The sequence below is a fragment of the Notolepis coatsorum genome (assembly GCF_963971535.1).
Source record: "Notolepis coatsorum genome assembly, chromosome: 12".
NCBI classification, from domain to species: domain Eukaryota; kingdom Metazoa; phylum Chordata; class Actinopteri; order Aulopiformes; family Paralepididae; genus Notolepis; species Notolepis coatsorum.
In genome coordinates, this window is record NC_140176.1 from 68,583,184 (window position 1) to 68,608,301 (window position 25,118).

At 43.8% G+C, this 25,118-nt stretch overlaps 1 long non-coding RNA gene across 1 annotated transcript; it reads right to left on the reverse strand.

Annotated features, from left to right (window-relative positions):
* Positions 1-15,232: 15,232 nt before the first annotated feature.
* Positions 15,233-20,294, reverse strand: LOC311237664. Its single transcript, XR_014620299.1, has 5 exons — positions 20,214-20,294; positions 19,727-19,748; positions 16,303-16,367; positions 15,631-15,681; positions 15,233-15,355 (listed from the first exon to the last, which is right to left on the reverse strand). It is a non-coding gene; the product is annotated as an uncharacterized lncRNA (long non-coding RNA).
* Between the last annotated feature and the right edge of the window lie 4,824 nt (positions 20,295-25,118).

The following is a 25,118-nucleotide window of genomic DNA, read 5'->3' on the forward strand; positions in this document are numbered from 1 at the left end:
ATACAAAGAAAAGCAATGGAAATCTACCCAACAGTTAGTGATGGAGGCAAGGCGTTTGTGGCCAGTAAAGGTTGGCTAGAGAAGTCTTTTACTCAGGTAAAGTTACTCGATTTCACTTTGAAAACGTTGAAATGACCAGTGACCACCTGTAATTGCACTGTTTACTATTTCATACAGTACTTGGTTTCAATAAATGAACCCAGTACATTTTACTGGGTTTAAACTTGACACAAAATGTTGATTTATTCATTATGATCCGTTTGAAAATTAGAAATATAGGCCTCTCTCTTATACATGCTTCCTCCTAATAAAAGCCTGGTACCCGCTACAGTTGAAGCAAATACAAGCCCGGGTCACTATTAGAGGAATTACGGTAGTAGCATACTCAGTCTCTATGGGGCAAGAAGGTAGCAGTATGGTTATGGTAGTGAATTCCCAGACCCCCCCCACAATTTGTCTATGTTTTTATAACGATGTGTTCCTTAGAATGGCATGCCAGTTAGGGTACCTTGTAGGTCTAATTATATTGTTCAGTTTACTTTTATATTCATAGTTAATTATATTGACTACAGAGTTAATTATATTGTTCAGTTTACTTTTATATTCATAGTTAATTATATTGACTACAGAGTTAATTATATGTGTGTGTGTGTGTGTGTGTGTGTGTGTGTGTGTGTGTGTGTGTGTGTGTGTGTGTGTGTGTGTGTGTGTGTGTGTGTGTGTGTGTGTGTGTGTGTGCAGACCTCTAGGTTCGCCCCCGCAGATTTGGCCCATACCTGGAGGAACACGGGAGGAAACATTCACGGTTCGGCAAGTTCATATTTATCTGGCTGGCAGTGTTGTGTAAATGGACATTTATTTCTGCTCACCGATACTAATAACAAGGGTTAGACTTAAAGGAACACGCCATGTGTGTGTGTGTGTGTGTGTGTGTGTGTGTGTGTGTGTGTGTACAGACCGCATACTGCTGATAAAGCTCCCAATCCTCATCGGACATGCATCCGGCAAGATTTTTGTTATGCTCCGACAATTCTCTTTCATGCCACTGCTTCAGATCCTCCAGATGCTCCAGATGCTGGGCAAGCAAGGCATCCTTTAAAAGAAGTGAAGTGTGTCAGTCCACTGTCAAATATCTTCGACATCTGAATAGTTAAATGTAGCCTATATGTACATTAGGGGTGGGACGATACATCGATCCAGATCGATACATCGATGTAATTATCAACGATCGAATCGGATCGATGCAATGTAATAAGATCGATTCATATCGATACTCTTATTTTGAAAATCCTGTGGCGAGTCTCATATCCGCCCAAGAACAACAGCAGTAGCTCCGTGTGTGTAGACATTACAGCATAGCATTCTCCCTTTCTGTGTGTGTGTGTGCGCGCGTCTTTGGAAATACCAGATGAGGTCAGAGGAGTTTGATGTTTAAATGTTATTTAAACATAAGCAATATAATACATAATAAATGTAGGCCTATACATAATCATGCAACATCAACAAATTGTTTTAGGAACGGTTTGGGAGAGGGAGGTAGGGAGGGGTTTTAGGTTGTGAGTTTTGAGTTCCAAAAAATGGAGCTTAAAGTTTAAAGCTCAATATATCAAAACGTGGCACTTTACAGTGAACAGGAGGTCTATTTGTATTAAAAACAATAGATTGATTTTCCTTTAAATGTCTGGAAGAGCTCAAAAATACAAATGTCAAATGATATTTTCGTTTTTTTTAGTTGATCTAAATGTTACTGATTGTGTTAAATGGGCATATGATATCATCTCATATCGATTGCAGGCACCTGAATCTAATCTAATCGTATTGTATCGTGAGAGACTTTGTGATATCGGCAAATATCGTATCGTTGTCCAAAGAATCGATATCGTATCGTATCATGATGAAACTGGTGATTCCCACCCCTAATGTACATACTTACCAACTGTTTCGCCTGTTTTATAGCAACACTACTATCACCGACATCTAAGAAGGGAGATCCCCCCTTGAACGGCCCTTCTAAGGTTTCTCCCCTCCACATTGCCTGTGGTGCTTTTTTCCTATTGCTAGGTTATTAGTGAGTTTTTCCTTACCTTCGCGTGGGGTATGTCTGGGAGTGTTGCATTTATTTATTTTACATTTTATTTAGGATTTCATGGTCTTTTTTGTTTTGTTCTTGATGTATTGTGATGTTTCTTCTTGACTTGTTTAACACTTTGGATGCCAGCCACGCGTTTTGTCGTTAGTTCATGCCGACCATGGAGTGCCCGCCAACGCTATATAGCGTTTGTTTGTCGTATTTTTTTTATTGGCAATTTTAATTCATATTTCATCAATCGAGCCTCAGGTTAGTGTTGCAGACTCTCTGAGCTCAATTGGGAAGATACCGCCCCATATCGTCTCTCCCTGTGTAACTGCACCCCATTACTTTAGACTGCTGAAGGGGGGAGCCAGTTTCCTCATTTTACTTTTCCGTCGAGCCAACTGAAGAATCCATTGTGATCGCCGGCCCGGAAAACGCGTGGATTATGTATTTACAGTACCCAATGCTGAATCAATAAACGCAAGCAATATTTGGATGGCGATCAGGAATTGGAATAATCTTTTTGGATCTAAGGTAAGGAATCTATTTTACCAGTCTTGGGATAATCAGAGCTATTTTCACCTATATATCAGCGTTTGCCCTATGCGTGTGTGTGTGGCTGTGCGAGCAATCAGGAAATGAGATAATCGATATTTCAGCCCGCTTCTATAGCGTGCATAAGTACACATATACTATCGATAATCTAGCGTTTATTTGAAAACGATTCATAATAGGCTGAAAAATGACAACGTTTGTGTATGCCAGAATATTCCAGTAAATGCCTTTTATCACGGAATCTTTATATTTTCCTTGAAAACGAGGGCTTTTCAAAATGCTATCAAACGGAAATGAAGCGATTAAAAAACAATCCGTTTCAACAATGTTGACTGCAAACAAGTCATTGATAAACGACGGGCAGATTAGACACAGCCATAATTTAAGACAGAGATTATGCGTTCACAACGCTATCATTGAAGTGGGTGGTGGCATTTAACCGACCCTAAGGGGTGGAACAGGTTAACCATGTCACAACCACACTCAAGAAGGTTAACCCTTTCACTACCACACTACAGAAGGTTAACCCTTTCACTACCACACTACGTAAGGGATAATGTATAGCTACGAGGTCATTGTCGCAAAATAATTGACCGACGCAGAGTTTAAAATACAGAGCCGCCTCGGCGAGGTGTTTTGAACGTCAGTGAAGGTCAATTATTTTTTGCGACAATGATAGAGTATAGCTATACATTATCCTGCTTATTACATGGCTAACTTACTAACAATATACCTAATTAATTTTACATCGACTCGCAACACTGGTTCTGGCTCTGCTCGTCGCTCCGCCCTGTCATCGCCGGCAGCTTCCCCGGCAGCCGGCAGTGTCTGATTGCACTGATGTCAGTGGGCTTGATTGCGAACAGCTGCGCACAGCGGCCATTATTGTTCCACAGAGGTCCGTTATCGGGTAATATCGGACCTCTGACGCGTGCTATTGACCAATCACAAGCAAGCATTTCGGCGAATGTGAAAACGCCATGTAATAAAGACGGTTAACCAATCCGTGGGCCATCTGCGCATGCGGAGTTCGGGAGTAGGTGCGGAAAAGTGACTATAGCTCAGTCGAGAAAGCGCAGATCAACTGGTCTCTGTGTTCAGGAGACTCGGGCATATAAAAGTCTATATTGGATCACGTCTCCCGCACCCCTACAGCCGTAGCTACAACCACTATTAATGTCAAGGCTCTCATCCACATTAATTCATTTTCTACCCCCGCTCTCTCACTGACTGTTACACTGGGGAGTAGTAGTGTAACTGAGGGGTTACAAAACCCTGACTGTATTAAAGATTGTGATAAGATTAAACCACTACTACATATTATTATTACTTGCCAGACAGTACAGTTAATTATGGCAGACACTCAGAATAGACGGCACGGTGACAAGGAGATATCATTTACAGTATTTATTATTATGCAGAAGATACAACTGGTAATTACTGGGTCGCTCTTTTATGGCGAATGATATTAGAAAGTCGGAGAGTAGCAAAGTCAGTGGGAATGAATAATTCCTAGGCTAGGTATACTAGACCAGACGCCGCCTGGCGTGGGATGGTAATATAGGGGGCAAAACGAGGGTACAGCTGGAGACTGGTGATATCCTCCCAGAGTTGTAAGCTCCAGAGGAATGAAGAATGTACGGATACTCAGGCTGTTCACTTGAAGAAAAAGGGGTTCTCATACGGATCCGGTCTTTATAATCCAAGTGCTCGGCAGCAAGGTAATAGCTGTAATCCAATGCCCGATAGCAATGATGATAGCCAGCCAGCTTCGTCCCCGAAGCTAGCCCGATGTAGAATCTTCAGGGTAGTTAAATCCAAACGACGAGGGTATTAACGATGCTCTTCTCCACGGTACTACGTTTCCACAATCACTATAATCCAACCAATAATGGTTCTACAATATCGCCGCGGTAGGTTCCAATGCGCACATGTCCAATAGTTCCGCTACTAGGCCCACCTCGTGTGCTGGCACTAATTACTTTAAGTCCACACACACTTGCTAAGGTTCACGCTAGTTACTAAACGAACGAACTGCTTGTTAATGCTGCACACCGAACGAACTGCTGTAATACGATTCACACTAAATGACGACTCTTTACTTCACATTAAGTTAGGTCGAACTTGACTCTGCTATACGCTAGGTTCAACTACTGCTGTTGCATTACTCCGGACGAACTTCACGTTACTGCATTAGGTTGCTAGACGAACTGCTTACTTCACCGAACACTGCTACCGTTTGCGCCTTCCACAATATATATACTTAAGCCGAAGCTCTTGTCTGGGATCAATGCGCTGGCCCCAGGCATGTCCCAACTTGTCCAGACTCGTCTTTGAACTTGTCTCAGGGGCGCGATTCTAGGCGCCGCCGACGTCAAGGGCATTATCCAATGAGGAAAGCGAATAATGCTATGATTCAAACGGAGGCTTAAAGGGATATAGCTTATATATATAAATAATATACAAGTTATATAAAACAATAAAACGTAGATTCTCAATGTTAATCTGGCCCTTCAGAACAAGTAGCATACTCAGGTATATATGATATGTCTTTACTCTTATTACTTGTATTATTGCACTTAATGTCGCATTCTCATCCTATTGGATTCTTATCATTGTATTATGCACAATCGTTGCGGGCAAGACCCCCGCATTTCACTGTATACTTGTATGCCGTGACAAATAAAACTCTTGACTCGACTCATTCCCAGACCCCCCCCCCCCCACAAATTGTCTGTTTTTATAATGATGGGTTCCTTAGAATGGCATGCCAGTTAGGGTACCTTGTGTGTACTGCACCTTGTGTATACCGTTTACTTTTACTCATAGTATATATTCAGATACAAATGTATTGTAACATAATATAGACGATAGGGCATACACAGACCCTCGTCTGCACCTTTGTTAACACATATTTTTACATTCAGAGTTAATTATATTGTTCACCGTTTATTTTGTCCTGATATCTTTATAATCAGATCGAATTGTATTGCCTATATATGTATATCTTTCTACTATTACCCTGCCCATACCTGTACCTCCCCTCCCCCATGCTGCTATGACACCCGCATTTCCCCAAGGGGATCAATAAAGGAATATCTTATCTTATCTTAGTTGAGGTCAGCCATCGTAGGCGCCTTGAGTATTGTGTGTGTGTGTGTGTGTGTGTGTGCAGACCTGTTCTTGTTGCATCTTCTCCTTCAGAGCAGTCGTGTACTTCATCTGGAGGAACACAGGAGGAAACATTCACGGCTCGAGTTCATATTTGTGTAAATGGACATTTATTTCTGCTCACAGATACTAAACAAGGGTTAGACTTAAAGGAACACGCCAACATTATGGGAAATACGTGTTAATTGAAATGAAATACGTGAAATATTGTGTGTATTGAGCCGTACTGTATTGTACCCATTCTGCAATCTGTTAAATAAAGTTTTAATTCATTCATTCAGTTGTTTTGTTTTTGTAGTTTGGTTGAATGAATGAATGAATACTTTATTTAACAGATTGCAGAATGGGTACAATATAGTACGGCTCAATACACACAATTGTTAAGGGGATGCAGACCAGAGAAAGACGTTTGTCTTGTTTACATCAGGGTCCCCCATTTTCAATTCATAGTGACATTTATGACATACACAACATACATGACATTTATGGCATAGGGACATACATAACATACATGTATATAGTAGTGTTACATTTGTGACATATACGATATGCAAATATACAGTACTGTTACCCAGAGATCCTAACATATATATATATATACATATGATGGGGAGGAGACTGTACATTAGGAGGGGGTGGGTGGGTGACAAAAAAATACATACGGTGGGGTGAAGCTCTCATCAACACAAAGTGTCCTTGTTTACATCCGTGAATAGATTATTTTGGATGTAAGGGGCCAATCCAAACCTGTAGGACGTTTTGTCTTTGCCACATGTGAATGTTTTAGCGATTTCCGAGTCAGGGAACATCGCATGGAATACCTCTCCTAGTCCCTCATTTCCATTGTAGGACTGATGCTTTGCGACCGTATTTAGAACCCACAGTACCTCAGCTTCAAACGTTGGCATGGAGCCGAACGTTACCCGGACAGGTGCAGATGTTACAGACCCGTCTCAAACCCTGCCCCTTTTCTTGATCCTCCAATCACAGCTGTCGCTTACCTCTGATAAGAGGTAAGCGACAGCTGTGATTGGAGGATCAAGAAAAGAGGGCAGGTTTTTTGAGACAGGTCCATTGGTGTCGCTGGTGGTAGACCTACCAGATGCTTTGCGACCGTATTTAGAACCCACAGTACCTCAGCTTCAAGGGTTGGCGTGGAGCCGAACGTTACCCGGACAGGTGCAGATGTAATTGGTGGTAGACCTACCTGTCCCTGAGCAGTTGATGTGGACGGCGTCGAAAAGAAATTTGATATTGAAGTTGTCTGCAGGCGGGTTTTTGCAGAGGTAACATGCTTAGCGCTGTGCATGTGTGACTCGACTGCTTTTATTCCCATTGTTCCCAGTTTAAAATCCTTTTTGCAGAGTTTGCAGCAGGCCTCGTACATGTCTTTCACTGGGACCAACCACGGTGCAAACAGAGGGTTTTCGAGCCAGTTCTCATTAAATTTGCACTTTCCCATGTTAAATTAACGAGTGCAAATAAATACAAATCAATTAAACTAAACTAAACGTCAGCATTATCGCTACGGCTTGAATAACGTGTTACCTATGCTCCGGTGTTCTGAAATAGCTCCCGACGGCGACACACATTAAGGACCATGTTAATTGGTTCCGCCCCACTGCGTACCGTTTGCGTGAAAGAAAAAAAAAAGCCTGACTTTATCTCCCGTTAATAGTTTCCCCCCAGATTTCACAATGAAACATAAGATGACATGGCATGTTTTTAAGACCTCCGAAAGTCGGATTTAAGACATGTTAAGACAAATTAAGGCCTTAATAGTTGATAGTTGAATTTAAGACTTTTTAAGGTCCCGCGGACACCCTGTTAAAAGGCCCATACATCTCCATAAATGTTCAGGGGGGAGGGAATAAGTGCTTACCCTACAGACCCCAAGAAGTGCTGTATATTCTGTATTGTTTAATATAAATGCATTTTTTATTCCAATCCCGATTTGTATTCGAGATTCCCAAATCCCATCGGACTTGACTTCTTCGTGTCCCTCAATGAGTGTAATACCAGCATTCAACTGTATGCGCCACAGCGGTTTCTATCATTTTTCATTCATATTTTTTGGCACGAAGACTGGAGTAGGCCTCAGAGTCGCACCGCTATTGACATGAATAGACAAGCACACAGGCCACCCACGCGCTTAGCGGAGGCGATGGCCGGCAGGAATGCAGTCTTGAAGACAGCTGTTCCAAAGACGCCTGCTCAAGAGGCTCAAACGGGGCCTCAGACAACCGGCCGAGGACCAGTTGGAGGTCCCACTCGGAGACAGAGAACGTTCCACCGGCTTAAGACGCCGAGCACCAAGCAGGAAACCATTCACAAGAGGGTGGCTGAACAACGTAACGCCTCAAACCCCACATGACAAGAGGAAATAGCCGCAGCATATACCCTCACTGTTGAAGCCGACAGTCTACCAAAAATAGACTGAACAAAGGAAAGGACAGCGTCCAGGGGGCAGGACACCGGGTCCAAGCCCCCCACTCTACACCACAACAGAGTTCCGCATGCCTGAGAGAGGGCCCGTGGTGACCACGGAACAGGCCACACAGCTGAATCAGGGCCTGGGACCAAACAGCTGAGCCCCGGCCCGGCACGACCAGGACCAAGTCCAGCGCTCCCGACGTACCCGCCCCAACAGCTGAGTTATCAGGTGTAAGGGAGGGGGGAAGCGTACAGAATCCCGGACGGCCACGGTCCCAGACCTGCCTGACTATGTCTGGACGTAATCCCCACTAGTCAGGGTGAGGACCGCCCCGCGACATCACACCTGCACCCACATTCACCCTGCCGGGGATGTGGCGAGCCCTCAGGCTGCGCAGATGGAGAAACGCCCATAGCCAGCCGACCGCCGCCCGGTGCAGACAGGGGGAGCGTACTCCTCCCCGTCTGTCGATATACGACTCTGACGTCGTGTTGTCCGTCCTGATCAAAACACCGTTTGAGGACCAGAAGGACTGCCTTCAATTCCAACATATTGAATGTAGCGCAGACCGGGCAGCATGGTCTTGCCAGCTGCCCCCTACTGCGTTGGCCCGACACGTCCCCACCCCAGTGAGGGAGGCGTCGGTGAAGACCGTGACGTGCAACAGCCTGCTGCTCATGGGGACCCCGCTGGTGAGGGCCCCAGGCCCTCCCCAGAGGGCGAGGTCCCCCAGTACTGACATGGGAACCTTAGCCGCTTCCACTTGCTCTCACTGGGTCTATTTCCATACTGGAAAACCACCTCTGTATCCACCTCACGGGGGAAGAGGAGGCCAAGAGGGACCACGGAATGAGCAGATGCCATCATACCGAGCAGGCGCATCACGGACAGCGCCGTAACCGTCCTAGGACGGAACCTCCCGAGCGTGCCGAGAACACCCACTCGCCGCGGCTCCGAGAGGGATGTCCATATAGACCTTGAGCTTAGAATAAGCCCAAGTACTCCACCCGTTGACTGGGAAGAGGAGTACTCTACTTCCAGTCTACAGCAAAACCCAGGCGGGAGACGGTCCAAAATGCTGAACCTTCCATGAGACAGGTCCAGAGACAGGTCCACTGCTGTAGCCATATGTGATGATAATCCCAAGCGCACCCGCCGCAACTTGCCGCTGGTCCGCCAGAAACCGTAGATAGGCGGCCCGGTCCCGCCCGCTGTGCGTAGCCAACCCTGGACCCGCTAACCACGCGAGCAGAGCGTTCCGTGGAGTCGGGACATCGGACCCTGACACTACCCACGAGGCAATCGCACCCAAGGGGGGACCCCGACAGAAAGGGCCGGTTTGATACGGCAGAAGCTGACATCTTACTAGGTGACAAAAGCTCCCCCACTGAACACCCCTCCAGCATGGACTGCTGAGGAATTGTTCTACAGCTGGACATGCAAGGTGTGAGGCCCCCACACTGCCCGACAGGGTGGGTTCCTACACACCGTAGCCCTGCAGTGATATTACTACCACCCAAACACACTGCAGAATGGGCTAGCCCATACTAGGCTTGGGCGGTATGACTGTATTACGGTATACCAGGATATTTCGAGATCCCGCCGGTATGATTCTCAATACCGTGATGTCACAGACTGCTATTACACTGACAGAGTTGATTGTAGTGCACAGCGCGCGCGAGGGTTACGTGGCTATCGTTGGGAGCTAACGGTAGTACCTGGCTGCAGGCTGGCTAACTAACGTGGCTATCGTTGGGAGCTAACGGTAGTACCTGGCTGCAGGCTGGCTAACTAACGTGGCTATCGTTGGGAGCTAACGGTAGTACCTGGCTGCAGGCTGGCTAACTAACGTGGCTATCGTTCTGTGATTTGTTTACTTGGTAATACGGGTTGCTAAGGAATTTAGGCTTGAGGTTGAAGAAAGTGCACTTTTAGGTTGAAAGAACGGCCCCAATGTCAACGTGTTTCAATATAAGCGTTCCTTCTGCATTTCATAACAACTAGTTCATGGAGTGCACTGCATCCGCCATGATGGAAACAAAAATGAGGAAGGGCGAGTATGACCATGTCCGGTGTCTTATAGGGGGACACTGGGGCGGGGCCTGGTCAAGTGCATGGGTGCATTGTTTTTTGTTAATGAAGTACAGTAGGTACTGGAGATAAAGATATCTCAATATGGCGAAGAGCGAGACCAGTAGGCTATATAACTTATCTTATGTTAGTTGAGGTCAGCCCTCATAGGCACCTTATGTATTGTTTGTGTGTGTGTGTGTGTGTGTGTACAGACCATGTTGGCAAACCAGAGATACTTGCTGTCCATTCCCCCTTCCATTCCTTCAATTTCCGCACCCGGGCTGCTATCGGTCTCCTCCTTAATGATGCCGGCAGCTGGAGGAAGAAGAAGTTTGCCTTTAAAGCTGCACCATGTTCATAAAGTGTTGAGTGCTACAGTGTAGGTTAGTTTATTAGGACAAGTGCATGACAGTAAGGTTAGTTAGGGTTAGATATTTTGTGTGCGTGTAGATTTTATGTCCATACATTGTTTGCTGGCTACATGTCACAACAATATGACCAATCATTTTGTGTCATGTACTCATGTCACAATCGCAGTCTTAAAACCCTGTACCCGTTGCTCTTGAAGGGTTCATCTATTAGACAAGTACAGTACAATGAGAGAGGTAGTGCGACCTTCCACAATGGTGGAATGAACTACCCACCCCAGTTAGGACAGCCGAAACCAGTCCAATCTTTCGCCGTCGACTAAAGACGCACTTCTTCAACCACTATCTGAATAAAAAAATAAAAATAAATAACCCTAACTAACCTTACTGTCATGCACTTGTCCTAATAAACTAACCTACACTGTAGCACTCAACACTTTATGAACATTGTTACTCAGCTGATAGAGTTGTGCCCTTCCTGATGACTTGTCGTACAGAACTTGTAAGTTGCTTTGGATAAAAGCGTCAGCTAAATGACTAAATGTAAATGTATTCCCCCTAAAATGTATATACTCTATTTTTGTATCACAAACAGTGGTGTATATTTGTAGATCTGGTATGTCATAAATGTCTAGATGTAACATTACTGTCTATGTAAACGAGACGAAAGTTAAGTTGAAAATGGGGGACCCTGATGTAAACGAGACGAAAGTTAAGTTGTGTATGCGTGTCGTAAACGAGAGAGCCCCCCCCCCCCCCATGCGCAGTAGTGCAAATACTTGTCCAGGCCACTAATACTCGTCTACGCCACGAAGCCCCGCCTCAAACCCATCCACGCCTGGGCTCTGTGGCTCTGCAGATATCCCCTACTCGTTCTGTGCGCAACCGAGGGAACATGTATGCGCGTGCACGTGAAGTTTGGCCTTGGCCCATATTACGACTGCACCACTGGTTAAGGCAGTGTTTCTCAAAGTGGGGGGCGCGCCCCCCAGGGGGGGCGCAGAGGCATGACAGGGGGGGCCTTGAGATTTTTTTTTTTTTGGATTCCAGAAAATTATCACTAAAGTTCTCCATGAAAATACCATTTCTCAAAATCTGAAAATCATTATTTAATAAAACACAGAAAAGGATCACCAAGTTACTCTGGATAAAAAAAACCTTTACAGACAACATTGAGACAAAGCTTCCTGACACATCTCCATCCAAACTCTTGGAAGAACTCTTTGAAATCTCATCCGATACCACCAAGAGAGCTAGTTTCAGAGTGTGATGCCGAGTACCAAGTATCTCATCTCATGGCCCACCAAGTATCTCATGATGCAGCAGTTAAGGTGTTGATACCATTCAGCACCACATACAGTATCTGTGTGAAGCTGGCTTTTCATCCATGACAGCTCTGAAAACAAAATATAGGGCCAATTTGAAAGGTCACGATATTGGTGTTGTTTCAATAAATTTAAACATGGCCCATTTCATGACTATTAATTTTGTTGGGGCGAGGGGGGGGCCCAAAATATTTTGGTCCGCCAAAGGGGGGCCTGACAGAAAAAGTTTGAGAAGCACTGGGTTAAGGGGATGCAGACATGAAAAAGACATCTTGTTTCCATCAGGGTCCCCATAGGCGGCGGGTATATATAGGCTAGGGGGGGCTATGCCTACCCAGAATATTATGCTCGGAATCTTGAAATGTATATAATATGTGCGCAGGCTGCTGGCTATTGTGTGTGTCTTGTGCTGCAGCCGGCTGGCCGAGGTGTCAACGACGAAGGTGTCAATCGGTGGCAGCGTTTAACATTCCAGGTACAGGCAGTAACCAATCACACATAGGCTCAGGTTAAATAATGTAGCCAATCACATCATTCACATCATTCACATGATCATCCTGATCCCGCAGGCCGCAGTAAGCAAACATCTGTGTTCTGAATTTCAGCCCGCCGATCGCTTTGTAGCGAACACCAGCGCACTATTTTGAGTCAAATTTCAAAAAGCAAAATGGATATATACGGTATTTTTCCAAGGCATAAACAAAGTAATTTAGAAGCTGCACCGGGCTGGCCCTGGGCATAACTACCGATCACCTGAGGGCTGAGGCTGTATGTTGTTTTATCTTGGCAAACAAGGGCTTGCTCTAAGAGGACATGATGAGTCTGAGTTCAACAAATCGTGGAAACTTTTTAGAGCTACTGTATGTACATTGTTTTCAAAGCATGATGAGATCTAAATTACAAAAAACTTTCACTTCATTGCAACTTGTGATTAAAGTTGTGAACGGTCTTTCTCACCAAGACGAAACGTCGCATTTATCTGCATTAAGGTAAGACAATGGTTAATATATTATTGGATGCCTTCATTTGAACACTTAATTTGCACTATATGAAATGAGTGGGGCTCGCTGTAGTATGTCTAGTAGTGTGTGTGTGTATGAAATCAGAACCTGGACAGCATCATTTGTGTGCAACCCAAAAAATTGTATAGTTAGTTCATATTTCATGATCAGTGAACCGTTAATCATATTGGATGCCTTCATTTGAACAATTAATTTGCACTATATATAAATGAGTGGGGCTCGCTGTAGTAATAGCCTAGTAGTGTGTGTGTATGAAATCAGAACCTGGACAGTTTGCGTGCAACCAAAAATAAAAGTCAAATTTTTCCCGCTACACGCGGGAGGCGTTCCCTTCACGGCACAAACACACTGCTGACGAATGAACACAGACGGACGGGCGGCTGCCTCTTCACTTCCGCTCCCATGTTAACGGACGACAGTAGGCACACTGGCCGCTAGCGGCAAGCTATTTTTTCGCTTCAATCCTATTTGAGGCGACGCGCATTGTCACAGAAATACAGTTGAATATCTGCATATACCACAGATATAGATGTTGTTCAACCAGCTGTGTCTGTATCTGCAAATAAACGCCCAACCCCCCCGTCTGTATGTTTGTTTATAACTATTACAATGTTGCATAATAATAATAATAGCAGGATATAGCAGTCATTAAGTCAATCCACCTTGTCACCTATAATGACAAACGTTTTATTTGTTTCCTGACAGCTAATTATGATTATGATTGAACAGCAACCAGTAGGCTTATATCAGTGTATATTTTATTAACAGATTGCAGAATGGGTATACAATACAGTACAGCTCTATCTTTTTCTCTCTCTCTTTATTCTCCCTATGCCTTTCTCTATCTTTCAATAGATGTTGTTCAGCCAGCTAATGTGTCTATCTTTCCAAATGCAAATAAACAATATTACTATAGTAGTACCCCGCCCTGTCTGTTTGTTTATATCTGATTGCCTGTCTGTCCCGACAGAGACAGAGAGAGAGGGGGGGGAGATAGAGAGAGCGAGAGAGGGAGAGAGAGAGAGAGAGGGGGGGGGCGAGAGAGAGCTGCTGTGGCTCCACGCTGCTCTTTAGAGTACAGTCACACACTGATCATTCTAAAATAGATGACTTCGCATATAGACTAGGCAATGTGCCTTCCTCGGTGGCTTCCGCGCGCTCAAGTGAGAGAGACGGCGCGGAAATTCATTCGTTAGCAGTGTGTGCTTCCCAGTGGTGCGCCGCGCGCGTGCGTTCCTGAAATCAACTGAGTGCACTCGCTATTTGCATATCAATAGCTCCGGTCGTCAGGTGTGTTAAATACGACCAGATTGGATCCGAACAGAATGTACACAGGGTGAATGAAATATTTAACGGAACATGTAACAACTAGATAATGTATAAAGCACAAATTACAACTTTTATAAGTTGCCTTACCTCAAACTAAGAGTAGCCTATGCTCTGATGACATGCGATTGGGGAAAGGGGAGTATCTTCAAGTACGTCTGAAATAGACCCGTCTCAAACCCTGCCCTCTTTTCTTGATCCTCCAATCACAGCTGTCGCTTACTTCGGACTTCCTCGTACAAACAAACCAGAGCCCTTTGCGACACGCTTTGATCTCGCCGACAGGATATCACGTGGCTCACGTAGCTACCTGTAGTTCCAATTTGGCCTTCCTGTCAACTTGATATCAGCGGGACAGAACAGCATAACTAATTATACGGCTCTGCTACTACAGTTACAGCACTTTTTGGTACTTATTAATACAATGTGCATTGCATATCTGCTACTTTAATATTTACATTATATCACTAGGCGATGACGGCAATTTCGAACGTTAAATGCTAGCTGTGCTAGCTGACTTATTTTACATGAGCCATATCACCAGTTGTTACACAATCAAGCATCATTGTATTAATCAGCCCACATTATATGTGGGCTATTTATATTCAATATATATAATAGCATTTCAGGTGAGTGGCAGAGAGACTTGTGCCTCTACACATCCTAATGCTATCTATAGTATAAGTATAGTATAAGACATTCATACATGCACACGTGAAAATGCAGTGAATATCATATCAAGCTGTTTACTCTGCATTTACATTTCATACTGTAACCATTGATACTACTCAATTAAGCCAAGAAAGAAGTTTGGTCAACAGTACAAAATATACAAAGCAACCAATTGCATTCCACAATTTTTTTATTATTATAGGCCTATAATATGTCCATGTCCATGTAGAGGTCCAGTCTTCCACTCCTGTCGTTTGTAGTGCTAGGGCCTTTCTGTCACGACTGCTGCTCACCACAGACTGGACACATGCACGTCATTATAGTGGTAATTTATCCTAGAAAACAAAACAGGGAGATAGAGAGTTATGGAGTTGCTCATGCACTCTACAACAACACACATCTTGCATCTTCTCATCTCTAACATTTCCATTCCACAGCATGCAAGCATCCTGCTTCAAGAGGTGTACGAGACAATAAAACTATTTGATTTCAATATTTTAGAGGGTTTAGAGTTGACCCACCAGTTTCTGCTGTGGGAAACTTGATATTTTAGTATACATATTTTGCTTGCTTAATCATAACATCGAACTTTTATAGATCAACGTCTTACCATGGTCGGCTGTTCAGCATTCGGGTGCACCAATCGGTCAGAGAAAGGGATCTGTATGGGTTCCCAAAGGACACAGACAGAAGAAGAAAATGGTTGGCCAAAGTCAGCAGAAGCAACCTGACCATCACACGAAATTACAATAGTAGAAAACTGTGTGCGGTACGTTACATTTCTACTCCACATTTGGACATTTCACTTGTGGATTAAGGTTCAATTTATTTTACAGTAATATGTACATGACTACAATGAAATTGTGATTAGCAATTATGGGGTAAAGTCTGGAATTATTCTGCAGGCACATTTTGAGGGAGACCAGTTCACAGCAAACAGAAAAGGCCATCTGAAATTGAAGGCTGATGCTGTTCCGACACTATTTGTGCATCGCCCGAGACCCAAGAGGAGGAAGGGTCCCACTGTGAGAACCCCAGAACCTCCAGCACATATTCATACAGTGGCCAGTGACCACACATATTGTGCTCAAATTAACTTTGGTATGAATAAACATGAAGTTATAATTTATATAATATTTCTAATTTCAATGACTAGCCTACACAGTACACCCTCACTGACAATGCCATGTCATCATTTCAGATATTGAGGCAGGAAGGGAAAATGAGGGAAGAGAGGGCAACGAAGGTGAAGACTGTGAGGAGATTGATGAGAGGGCCATACCAGGAGCCAATGAGCCAGAAACTAGTGTGCAGCGTCCAAGTGAACCAGGAGCCAGTGAGAAAGACCTGAGGGTTGAGTTAGAAAGAAAAATACATCAGTTAGAGGCAGCCCTAAAAAGACAAAGAATGAATGTGGTCCTACGGAAAAAAAAAAATTGTCATGGAAAAGAAATTAGCTGGATTAGCGATTGGTATGAAGAGCAAGAGGGGCATGAGATGGGGAAATGACATAATTAAAAAGGCCATAAAAATCTGTTTTGCCACAGGCTCAACAGGCTACAGGCTGCTTCAGGAGATGGAGATTCCTCTCCCCGACATCAGAACCCTGCAAAGGAGACTGCAGCATATAAAGATGGAACCAGGAATATTAGGGGAGGTGTTTGACATACTGAAGCTGAAAGTAGATGGCCTGACAGAGATGGAGAGGGAGTGTGTGCTGACTCTGGACGAGATGTCAATCACACCCAGCGTGGAGCTGCATCTGGGGACAGGGAAACTTTATGGGGACGTGACGTTACCCGGCCACACAGGAGAGGCAACACATGCGTGTGTTTTTATGTTGTCAGGGACCACGACACGCTGGAAACAAGTAGTGGCTTACCACTACAGTGGCAATTCCACTAATGGAGCAATTTATAAACCCATCATTCTGGACATTATTGACAGAGCAGCTTCCATAGGGCTACATGTAATTAATGTCACCACCGACATGGGCAGCCCTAATCTGGCAATGTGGAAGGCCTTTGGAGTGAACCAAAACAAAACGTTTGTCCCACATCCAGCAAGACCAGACAGGAGGCTATATTTCATGCCAGATGTCCCACATCTGGTGAAGAACCTGAAGAGTGCCCTGGTCCGTGGACAGATGTTTACAATTCCACCACATACGGTGGAGAAGGAGAACCTCTCATCCAACGAGGTTTCAATTAGTCCATTGAACGATTTGGTGAATTTTCAAGAGGGGTTGGTATTGAAAATTGCTCCAAACCTCTCACGTAAAACCCTTCAGCCCAGTCATTTCGACAAGATGAAGGTGGGCCCTGCGTTGAATGTCTTCAGCAAGGCAACAAGTGCCGGCCTGAAATACATGGTGGAGCGGGAACAACGACCCCCCTCTTACCAGACAACAGCATGGTTCCTGGAGCAGGTGGACCATTGGTTTGACCTCATGTCCTCTCGCCACCCAGTAATGGCACTGAGCAGGCACAAGATGGAGGAATACCAAAAGGCCATCAGTTTCCTCCAGGACACGGTCCAACTGTTCCGTGGGCTGAAGATTGGACAACCGGCTAGATGGAAGCCTGTGCAAACAGGGATTGTGATGGCAACATCAACAATACTATCAATCCAAGAAGACATGCTGGCCCAGGGACACTTGTTTGTGATGACCAGCAGGTTTACCCAAGACTGTCTTGAAAATCTATTCAGCTGCATAAGACAGAGGAATCCAGTCCCAACTCCAGTGGAGTTTCAGCAGGCACTGAAATCAATATCAGTTGGGCAGTTTCTTGCAACAGTCAAATCAGGAAGCTATCAGGAGGATGACAACAGCCTTTTGGCAGACTTCCTGGACGCAAAGGAGACATTTCCCAGTCCTGTTCTCAGAATAGAAGATCTGATGGAGTGCAGCCCTGCACCTGACCCCACAAAAACCGAGACCTGTGCTCTCTACCATCTTACGGGCTACATTGTGAAGAAAGTGATCAGTTATTCCAACATTTGTGCTGAATGCCAAAATGCAATTAAGCACAATGATGAGAGTCCTGAAGGAGAGCACAGTATTTTACTGAAGCTGAAGGAATTCAAACCAGGTGCACTTTGTCGGCCGTCACAAGAGGCCTTTGTTCTAGTCCGGCAAATCGAGGAGCTGTTCCGAAACAAGACCAGTGCCGCCCTCATGAAGCTCCCAAATGCCATGGATTTGCTGGAGAGAGGCTAAGCTGTTAGACAGCAGACTACCCTCATGCCATGATGTACAAAAGAAAATAACCAACAGATACATCAGGCTGAGGTTGAGAATCGCAGCAAAGCACATCCGGGCTGAAAGAAAAACAGTGCTGTCTGACGATGGGCATCTTGGGAGTAAAAGCCAGACAAAAAGGGCAAAGAAGGACCAGCAAAGCCAAGCAACATCTAGGCCTACAACAAGCAGGCCCCCAACAAACACCTTGATCGTTGCCATGGACGTGTTTGGTCTGACCGTTGCTCCTACAAATGTCCCACCACCTAGCGTGGCTGTCCATCGCCCCACTAGCCTCTCCATCGCTTCTACACAAATGGTAAGTCAATATATAAATTGAATATATAAATTGAATATGAATTAAATCATTTGTGAACATTATTTCAGACAATAACGTTGCACCTTATTTAATATTACAGGCTCTCCATCGTCTCCCCCGAGTCTCCATCGCTTCTACACAAATGGTAAGTCAATATACATTTAATATGAATTAAATCATTTGTGAAAATTATTTCAGACAATAACGTTGCACCTTATTTAATATTACAGGCTCTCCATCGTCCCACCAGCCTCCTCATCGCTCCACCAGCCTCCTCATCGCTCCACCAGCCTTCCATCCCTCCACCAGCCTCTCCATCCCTCCACCAGCCTCTCCATCCCAACAGACAGACCCTCCCCACTGATCCAGGGACTGTAGCCAGACCCTGTTCAATCCCACGCCTATAGATTGTGGGCCACGCAATTGTTGGCCGGCCCTCTTAAGATTTGCATGCAACACTTTCGAGGGTTAAAATCGTATTGGTCGGATGTGTTGTTTTTTAATCAACATGGCTAGCACAATTAACCCCTTTAATCCAGAAAGCCTGCAGAGATTTGAGTTATCTTGGCAGGCTTGCACATGGAAAGAAGTCAGAGACATTTGTGCCTCGAATGCAAATGGTTATCTTCTAATCTATCAAAAAAAAATATATATATAAAACATATATATATATATATATTTATATATACTGTATTTCAGAATAAGGGAAAATATGTTTAATATGCCCTTGTGCCATGAGATAAAATGTCGCTCAACACAAAATTGTATTAGATTAGATTAAAATGCATTGTCATTATACGCACAAGTACAGTACAACGGAAATAAGTTTGGCATCCAACCGGAGTGCAAATATAGCAGTAAAGTGCAATAGCAATATTCAATGTACAGGTGATTAGACTGGATACAAAATATATAAAGAGTACTACTGAGTAATAATTATAACCAGATGTACAGTATGTACGGTGTTATAGTATTATTATCTACAGTGATACAGGTTTAAAGACACTATGGTATATACCGACAAGTGTATAAATATATATACGGTAAATATAAATATATGTATACGGTATTTACAGCATTATTGATATCATACAGAGTTGTATGGGTTATATGCAGGTGTAGTAGTAATGTGGTAGGCATATTCACCTTATCAGTCTTCTAGTTGAACCTGGAATGATGTGACAAATAAACCTCTTGATTCTTGGTTTGCAGATTGCAGAATGGGTACAGTACAGTACAATACATACAATTGTTAAGGGGATGCAGACCAGAGAAAGACTTTCGTCTTGTTTACATCAGGGTCCCCCATTTTCAATTCATCAGGAAATATATGACACACAAGACATAGATATACAGTACTGCTACATCTATACATTTATGACATACCAGATTTGCAAATACAGTACTGTTTGTGATACAAAAAGTGTCCAGAAAAGATATACATTTAACGTTACATATACATGGTAACGTTATCTAACTGCATTTAGAATCTAACAAGCTATTAACTTATGATAAACATAAACTAAAGATTGCTACATAAAATACCACTATTGACTACATCCATGAGTGGTCTGCTAATGCGTTAAAATGTAAAAAGAAAATGCAGTAAGTAAGTAAAGTAAAGTAAACTTACGAGCGAGTGCCGCCTCGGCAACAATGAAATGAATGGCGATGAGCTGAGAGCTTGAACTACGGACCCCCCCTGAGGCGCTTTACTTCCGCATTCCACGATAACAACGAAAGTGGGTCAGAGTGGCGGAACTACAATGTTTGTCCGAGGTAAGCGACAGCTGTGATTGGAGGATCAAGAAAAGGGGTAGGGTTGCAAGGAAGTCTGTGCTGACGTCAAGAACTGCTGGCCAGTGGCGGTTTCTCCACTAGGGGGCGCCGTCCCACCTGGTAAAGAGAGGGGAAGAAGATGTTTTATAGAAATAAAATAAACATGTTTAAAATGAATAATATTTACTCATTTTAAGTATGTTTGTGTTTCCAATGCACAATATAATGTTAATATAAAGAATTGTTTATTCACAGGAAGTGAATCCTACCTGGAGGGGAGAGAACAGATGGAGGTAAACGGTACCCTACCCCCCCTCTCACAGTGAGCTGTAGTGTTCCACAAGGAAGCATACTAGGACCGCTACTATTCCTAATTTATGCAAATGACATGTCGTCAGCTTGTGACTGCAACTTGTTCCCGTTTGCGGACGACTCAGCCCTGCTGGTCTCTGACAAGAACAAGTTAGAGGTTGAAAAAGCCCTCAGCTCGGAACTAGGCAAAATCTGCATATGGCTCGCCGACAACAAACTATCATTACACATGGGCAAAACAGAGTCCATTCTCTTCGGTTCAAATAACAAACTCAGCAAGACAGACGGCTTCTCGGTTACAGTGGGTGACAATATTGTCACAAGGAAAGATGAAATTAACCTACCTGGGTTCCATCCTAGAGGCTAATCTTTCCTGTGACAAAATGGCATCAAATGTAATAAAAAAAGTCAACCAACGAACTCGATTCTTGTACCGGATCTCTGGTAAACAAGAATACCCTGAAGACTATGGCAGGAGCACTCATTCAAGGGTACTAAGACTATGCTTGCACCTCATGGTACCAAAGCACCTCAAAGGCACTAAAACAAAAATTACAAACATCTCAAAACAAGCTAGTCAGACTACTGCTTGACCTTACTCCTAGAACCCACCTCACCCCTGCCCACTTTGACAACCTAGGATGGCTTAGAGTAGACGACAGAGTACAGCAACTTGCAATGGGCCTGGTCTACAAGATACACTACACGACCAAGGTACCCATGTACATGTCAAAATACTTCCCAAAGGTCAGTGAATACCACGATCACAACACCAGAGGGAGCTCCACAAATCATGTTAAACCCAGATTCGGCTCAAACAAGGGACTAAACACGTTCGCAATTATGCCACATCAATGTGGAACACCCTACCCAAAGCTGTAAAGGAATGTGAATCTATACCCACTTTCAAAAACTCTAAGAACACCTACGGGAGACTGCAATTCGAAACTGGCCCCTACAAATGTCCTAACCCAGTTGTACAGTAAATGACCAAGTATGGCTTTTGCCAGTATTCCGCCCCTCCTACCCAAAGAATACCCAGTGCTAGTTAAGTGTCACTGTAGTCATGCGAGCCAAGACCAAAACTAACAAGCGATTTACTGGGATCATAACTGTTGAGGGAACCTGAGCTTGGACCATAACTACCAACAAGTGATTCATCACGAACATTATAGCTACTGTAGACAGGCTGGTAGATCAATTCTGGCCCTGTAGCATCTCCAAGAATTTTAGCCTTGGTTACAGATGCAGACCTGTAAGCTGTTGATAGAAACAATATCACATCAAGTTAATTCACAAGCCTGACAATCAGTAGTTCTTGAATGGGTAATAATCAGGTTGTTCTTGAAAAGGGTTAACTCACCGCTTGCATGCTGTCTTCCAGTCAGCGAAGACAACAGCAGCACTCTAAACAAAAACAAGTTTATTTAGATTAAACATAACTTATATCAGAATCACAACATTCCAACACAATGGATCAAAACTTTACCTTAGAACAAGTCCTACAGCTTTAGCCATAGTTTGCATCTATTCCAAAAGCTACAGAAATCCTGGCCCCTTTGTCCACTTTCAGCAAACCCACACTGAGCTGTCTTATCTCACAGGCCTCTTAGGTTCAGGTGCTCTGCAGGTTTGACAGCCAATCATCTTTCTCTTTGTCTAATTAGTTGATTGGAAACAGGTGGATGTTGTGGTAAAGGTGTATGTGTTAATTGACTCTGGTGTTGGATTGATATCAATTGTTTTTTAACTCAGTCCATTTACATCATTGACAGACATTTTCAATTTATTTTAATGTATTAATGTGAGTCAGGAGGCTACATGATTTCTTCAGGGCTCAATGAAGAGCAGCATAGACACCCTGTACTGGATTGATAGCTAAAGAGAGTTACAAGCAGCTGGGATGATTAGGTTCAGAGGAGGTCCATGAAGACCCTAGAGTAAACAACACTATATACTACAACACTATACTAGTAGGGCGGGCCATACTTTTTTTTTTTTGGAAAATCAATCAAGTGGGGTGTCTAAAATATGTGTTTTTTTGTGGGGAATTCAAATATGGGATTATTTTTCTAATCGGATAACTCCTACCTACATTGTTTTGGATTTCAAAATGGCCGATTTGACCATTTTTCACCCCTTGGCCATACATGGATGCCAACATGAATCTGAAGGAAATCCTAACATGCAAGGTGTCTAAATGATGTGTTTCTTAATGGGGAATTCAAATATGAGTTCATTTTTGGGATAGGATAACTCTAACCTACATCATTTTGGATTTCAAAATGGCCGATTTTACCATTTGAACCCATTGGTATTGTATTACAAAATTGCCAAATGTACCCATCCCCTTTCAAAGATTAAAAAATATATGGGAAATCATTTATAATGACAAAGCCATCAAATGTATTAACAAGTGAACTGTATATAACTGGATACAACTCCAAAGATCAATAATAATAATAATAATAATAATAATAATACTAACAATAATAAATTGTATTTGTAATGCACACAAACAAAACAAGTGCTAAATCTCGATCTCCTTCTTGAACTTTGCCAGGTTCCAATATCTTGATTGGACTCATTCTTGGACAGCAAGATCTCCTATTGTACTGCTTTAGCCACCAACCTACAAACACAAACTTAAAGTCAACGTCAGCCATAAATAGGTGAGCTCTTTCCAGAACTACTCAGCAGAAACCTCTGTAACTGTTGTGAAGGATCAGATTAAACCGAATATATATATTTATTTATGGATATATATTTAATAGTATTTGTATATCGTTTGATATCCCTTGTATATTCTGTGTACATATACACTGAATATCCCTTTAGTCTACTAACAGCCCATAATAGTTTCATTCTCTCATTGGACGAGAACCTGGCGCCAGCAGCCAAGCCCCTTGGTTCAAGTTCAATCGTGCCGACGAACATGTCGTTACAGGCCCCGGTTCCGCGTAGGAATACGTCTGGCGAAATACGGATGGTACTATTTGTTCACAGCGCATATATATATGGCGCAAGTAAAGTAGAACTTTCTTAGTCACTTCGCCCTTAGTTCTTTACCCTCCAACCTAGTGGCAAGACGTTAAGCCTCACCCCGATACACGTGTGGTGTAGTATGGTCAACTTGGCCTCAGAATGGCATTGAGACATCGTGTGGATTAATAGTTGAATTGTCATTGTTCTGCCTCCCAGGCAGTGTATTATGGGTTTGATTGCTTTAGCACCACCTGTTGGTCGAACTTGGTATATACAGGAAGTGGGACCTCACCAAGATAAACAGGAAGTGGGACCTGCAGCTTCACCAGGAAGAGAGTTCTCAGTATGAACAACATGCTGTTCTTATCTGTTGTAATCCTTTGATTTGCCCCATCGTAAGCATTGTCTGTAAGTAATCCTTTATTGTTTGCAAGGTTATCTTTCAGTTTTGAAGTATATTGTCGTAGATGGGTCGCTGTTATGTTCGTATTCTATTACCTATGATACATGCTAATGGCAGATACAGTAGATGTGCATAATACTTGGAATGTTTAGTACAACATGTCTACTTATAATCGTTTAGTACACTTACTGTATATCTATACTTTTTACGTGCACTAGTAGTAACACTATGCACTTCATTCTGTTTCAGTTTTACTCATATCCCAGCAACAAGAACTGTATTAAACAAGAAATGAGGAAGTTACGTTGACTCGTGTTGCTTATTGGAGAAGAGTTTGGCTGGCTGTCTACCTCTGATTGGGAACATCATCGGGAGGACAGCACAGTAAAAAGACAAGCGACCAGCTGGTGCAATGCCACCCTTCAACAGATCAACCCTCAGCATGTAAAACAGCATGACGGACCCTGCCAGGGAGAGCGGCAGGGCCTCTCGGGTCGGCGCAAGCAGCGACGGCACACCTACATATTCAGCCTACACCACAAGGGCCCGTGCAAGGGCAGAGGCTGCCCGTGCAAGGGCAGAGGCAGGATCATTCACAGTGGAAGAGGCTAAATTAAAATATGAGCTGGCCAAGAGGGAAGTGAGACAAAAATATGAGCTGGCCAAGGCGAGACTGGACGCTGAAGCTTTGGCCATCCAAAGAGAGGCAGCCGCCGCTATAGCACAGGCAGAGGTATTGGAGGCAGCCGAACAGCAGGGTAGAACACCGCTACGCAAAGGCAGGAAGACATCCTTAAGGAGAGACATTGACGACCGCACAAGTGCCTATGTAAAACAACAGAATGAGTCACATAAAACCTTGCGTCATGATGTCCCCGCCCCTTTGCCTAGTCGACCGGATGGCAGTCTAATCGAATGGGGAACTGCACATGGGGATTTGCAACCTAACACCCCTGTCGTCTCAGGACACGCCCCCGCTGTCTCAGGACGCGCCCCCGCCGTCTCAGGACACGTCCCCGCTGTCTCAGGACACGCCCCCGCTGTCTCAGGACACGTCCC